The 5,305-nt window shown below is 39.0% G+C and overlaps 1 pseudogene; it reads right to left on the reverse strand.

Annotated features, from left to right (window-relative positions):
• Nucleotides 1-782: 782 nt before the first annotated feature.
• Nucleotides 783-4,770, reverse strand: LOC143390520 (olfactory receptor 5B12-like; annotated as a pseudogene).
• Between the last annotated feature and the right edge of the window lie 535 nt (nucleotides 4,771-5,305).

The following is a 5,305-nucleotide window of genomic DNA, read 5'->3' on the forward strand; positions in this document are numbered from 1 at the left end:
TAATACACACATAAACTCCCAGTTTTACATTTCATCATTTTAATTAACAAGCATGTAGAATTATCTATGACATATTGCTATACAATAAATTTATTAGACATGACTACTATATAGAAGTCAGGTAAGGATTATATATCAATATATTCAGAATAAATTCTTGTTCTCTGAACTCTGTCTCTGATATCTGAAATTGACAGATGAAATGGGTTTGGTTATAGGGTATTTTTCATTATTCAACTCTTCATTGAACCTTCTGCTACATTGAAGCTCAGGATTCAAGAAGATGCAGATAATGAATGATCATACTATGGATTTATTAATTTTGCAACAAATATAGAAAGATATTATTTTGAATTATATCCTGGTATTCTGCACTATGACAATCTTTCAATATGATTCATAGAAGCACATATGTCTGAGAACTATATACAGATATGAGAATCATGGTGTTATTTTACATTTTAAGAATTGAGAATTGGTATCATGTATATATGAGGATTACCTGCAAAGGACTTCATTCTAATGGTGTGGTGATATGTGGGATCCTACAGTATCTAGGATTAGAATTTGGTTCTTAAATTAGAAGTGGCATATTATTTCTGAAAAAAAGACATGCAAATTTCCCTAACACCTAATTATATTTACAAACCATGAAGAGAAGCACTGTCATTGTGAAAGAACTACTCAGAGAAATGAGAGAAAAGGAACAATTGTAATTACATAATATTATTAGGCACTAGATGCCCAATGAATGCTCCACATTGTTTGTAAGCAATACACAATTAACAGACTAAGCCTGGTGAGGATTTTGCTTTTCCAACAGCCTTCCTGAATGCACTGTTGATCTCTTTGTTCCTCAAGCTGTAGACCAGGGGGTTCAGCATGGGGATGATCATTGTGTAGAACACAGATGCCATTTTATCTGTGTCCATGGAGTGACTGGAATTTGGCTGTAAGAACATGAAGACAATGGTTCCACAGAAGATGGAAACAGCTGTGAGGTGGGACCCACAGGTGGAGAAGACCTTCTTCTGTCCCTCAGATGAATGCATCCTCAGGATAGCAACCAAAATGAGTAGGTAAGAGCTCAAGATGACAACCAAGAGAGTTAAAAAGTATCAAATGCTACCAATGTGAAAAGCACAATCTCATTTGTGTAGATATTAGAGCAAGAAAGAGCCAGAATTGGAAGAATGTCACAGAAAAAGTGATTGATCACATTGGAACGACAGAAGGAGAGCTGGAATATGAAGGCTACATGGACAGAAGCCTGCAGAAGTCCACAGGTATAGGAGGCGGAGACCATCGGGACACACACAGCGCTCGTCATGGTGGTGGTGTAGTGCAGGGGCTTACACACGGCTGCGTGGCGATCCAAGGCCATCGAGGCCAGCAGGAAACTCTCAACAGTGACAAAGGCTGCAGAGAAGAACATCTGGGCTGCACAAGCATTGTAGGAAATGATCTTATCTCCTGTGAGAAGCCCCGCCATGACCTTGGGAGTGACAGCTGAAGAATAAACGCAGTCCACCAGAGACAGGTGACTGAGGAGAAAGTACATGGGAGTGTGGAGACGGGAGTCCAGCAGGATCAACAGGATCATGCCCAGGTTCCCAACCAGAGTGATGAACTGACTATGGCTGCCATGGTGGCCTGTTTATGTCTTTTGGACTCATTTCGGCTTTTCTGGTGTCTGGTATTCTTTATTGCAATAAGCCATGTCAGATAGAACACTAATCTCCAGGATATATCAAGGACTCAAAACACTTAACACCACAAAACAAACAACCCAATCAATAAATGGGCTAAGGAGCTGAACAGACCCTTCTCAGAAGGAAAGATATATTCGATCAACAAATATATGAAAAAATGCTCAACATCTCTAGTAATTAGAGAAATGCAAATCAAAACTTACTCTAAGGTTTCATCTCATGCCAGTCAGAGTGGCAGTTATCAAGAATATAGACAACAATAAATGTTGGTGAGGATGTGGGGGCGGGGAGGCACACTCATACATTGCTGGTGGGGCTAAAAATTTGTGCAACTAATCTGGAAAGCAGTATCGAGACTCCTTAGAAAACTTGGAATGGAACCGCCATTTGACCCAGTCTATACCCAAAAGTCTTAAAATCATAATACATAGCAACACAGTCACATCAACTTTATAACAGCTCATCTCACAATAGTTAAACTGTGGAAGCAACCTAGATGTCTTTAAATAGATGAATGGATAAAGAAACTGTGGTACATGTACACAATGGAATATTATCCAGCACTAAAAGAGAAAAAAATTATGGCATTTTCAGGTAAATGGATGGAGTTGGAGTATATCATGCTAAATGAAGTAAGCCAATCCCCAAACATAGGCTGAATGTTCTCTCTGATAAGTGGATGTGGATACCTAATGGGGGGAGGCATGGAAAAAATGGAGGAACTTTGATTGGGCAAAGGAAAGGGAAGGGTGGGGAAAGGGTATGGGGGCAGGAAAGATAATGGAATGAGATAGACATCATTACCCTAGGTACATGTATGACTGCACATATGGTTCGACACTGCGTCATTGTGCTACTATTGTGTAAAATGAATCAAAATGAATTCTGGTATCATATATATGTAATTAAAATAAATAAATTAATTAATAAAAAAGAAATAAAGAAGTAAAGAAGTAAAAAAAAATATTGTGATATGACAGTAAGTAAAACCGTATGTTGCTGGCATAAAAACAGACACATAGAACAATAAAATAGAATAGAGATCCCAGAAATAAAACCATATGAGGGTGCCAAGAATGGACAATAGGTAAGAGACAGTCTCTTCCACAAATTGTGCTGGCAAAACTGGATATTCACATGTGAATTAACAAATTGGATTGTAATTTACATCATAGAGAAAAATCAACACAAATCAACTTAAAAACTTATTGAAGATTAAACATAGACTTAACACAAATGAAATAGTACCTTACACCTATTGGGTGGTTATTATAAATAACAATAATAACAAACCAACTAAAGAAAATTAGTATTAGTAAGTGGTGGGGAAATCCCTGAACTCTTGTGCCCTCTAAGTGGAAATGAAAGTTGTAGCTACTATGTAAAACAATATGAAGATTCTAATTATCTGAAACAAAATTACCATTCGATCCAGCAATCCTCCTTTGGGGTGTGTAGCCAAATGAATTGAAATCAGGATCTCAAAGAAATATTCAGATCCTCCTGTCTATTATATCCCTATATGCAAAGGTGAAGTTATGGAAATAGCATAAATGTCCATCAACAGTTAGGTGCATAAAGAAAATGTGGCATATACATACAATAGAGTACTCTTTAATCATTTTAAAGAGAAAATCCGTATATGTGAGTCTAGATAGGAGTGAGTCTAGAAAGTGTTGTATTTAGTGAAATAATCCAGGGACAGAAGAAAACTATGGTGTGAATCCAGTTATAAGAAGTATTGAAAATAACCAAAATCAAAGAAACAGAGTATAGGATGGTAGTTTTGGGGGGTTGAGGAAGAGGAAAATGAGTTGCTATTTAATGAGTACAAAGCATAAGTTTTTCAAGATGAACAAGTCGTTGAGATTTGCTGTACAATGATGGGCCCAAAGTTAACAATAATGTATTGTGCATTTAAAAATTTGCTAAAGACAGATCTCAAGTATTCTTATTATAAGTAAAACAAAAATAGGTTAAAGTGACAGGATAGATTGAAAAACTCCCTATGTTGTATGAGCTCCACAAAGAATAGAGAGAACCTGGGGGAAATAAGTGCTCAAATAGAAATTAGGTGAGAATTTATCAAATAAAGTACTGTCTCAGTTCTCTGCTTGAAGAACCACACAAATTTGTGAGGGAATATATTTAAAAAAAATCTCTGTTGGATCACATTTTCATAAAAGCAGAAAAACAGGAACAAGGAAAAAATTTTGAGAAGGTGGACAGTGAAAATACAAAATAATAATCATTGGCTTCATATCATTGCTCTTGCCAAAAGACATGGAAGTCTGCAGCCAGCACAAAGGCTGTGGGGAAATAAGTGCCAATCCACATTCCGATATCCCGAGCCACTGCTATTGGAGCATAAGGGGAAAATTAAACCCTTTGAGATATACAAAACTCAAAAGTTAGTTTGCAAGCCACAGGTACAGAAGTACAGTGGAGGTTTTCAGCAGAGGAGAGAGATGCAATTTATCTGATTGGGGAATTTGAAAGAAGAATGAGCATGGATATGTTTTCTTCTTCAACTTTTCTCCTTTGATTTGATCTTGCTTATCTGAGGCAAGGGTCTCTTGCGTCCTGTATTACTCTAGGTTGCAAGGTTAATGGTAGAGGATCTGCCTGTTTAAAGAAGAGACCCATAGTCTTGGGATCTGTGTTAGAGTAGGTTCCCCCAGATCAGACCCAAATCAGTAATTCGAAACCATGTACTTTACTTAGGAGTTAATAGCAGGAAGCGCTCATAAAGCAGAAGACAGGGAGTAACAGGAGGGAAGGACACTGCCATGGTTAACCTGGACGGTCAACTTGACTGGACTAAGAGGTGCGGAAGATTAAGAGATTTCTGGGTCCCATGATGAAGGGGCGAAGATGTTTTCAGAACTGATTGTCATATGGGGCAGCCAAGTGATGGAGGAGACCCACCCTGAATGTGGGTGGCACACAGTGGGGGCTTGGAGAGAACAAAGGGTGGAAGAAGGAAGATGCCAACAGATGCAAACTTGATTCTTCCTGAGTGGGTGCTGGGATTGCTGCTGCCATCCGCCGAGGACATCAGACACGAGCCCCTTCACTCCTTCCATGCAGACTCTGATGAGCTTTCCCTAGGGAGTTCCCAAGCCTTCAATGTAGAACTGGGAGACATCATTTGTCCTGCTTCCGAGGCTCCACCTCTTGCACTGAGTAACTGCTAGTCCCCCCAGCACTGCAGGTTGCACGTGGCCATTGTGGGATTCTCCGGCTATCCATCTTCTGACTGCGAAGCCAACCTGACAAATCTCCTTTCTTTGATAACACTACATGTATCCTGTTGATTCTGTTCCTCTAGAGAAGCCTAACTAATACAGACACAAATTCAGGATTTCATTAGTGAGCAGATAATAAATGTGAACAATGGGGGAAAATCATACCTGGAACCGTGGAGCCACGAGAAGACCCTAAAAGGCATGGCTCAGGGTTATGCTACCTGAAAGTTGTGGAATCTGGGGTATTCATTACTCTACTCCTATCTGGTGGCTGCCACTAGGGAAATTAAACATTCTGCAAATGAGCTGGGCAGACTCTTACAGCAAAATTATCCCTCATTCTAA

Source organism: Callospermophilus lateralis, chromosome 2 (assembly GCF_048772815.1).
Source record: "Callospermophilus lateralis isolate mCalLat2 chromosome 2, mCalLat2.hap1, whole genome shotgun sequence".
NCBI classification, from domain to species: Eukaryota; Metazoa; Chordata; class Mammalia; order Rodentia; family Sciuridae; genus Callospermophilus; species Callospermophilus lateralis.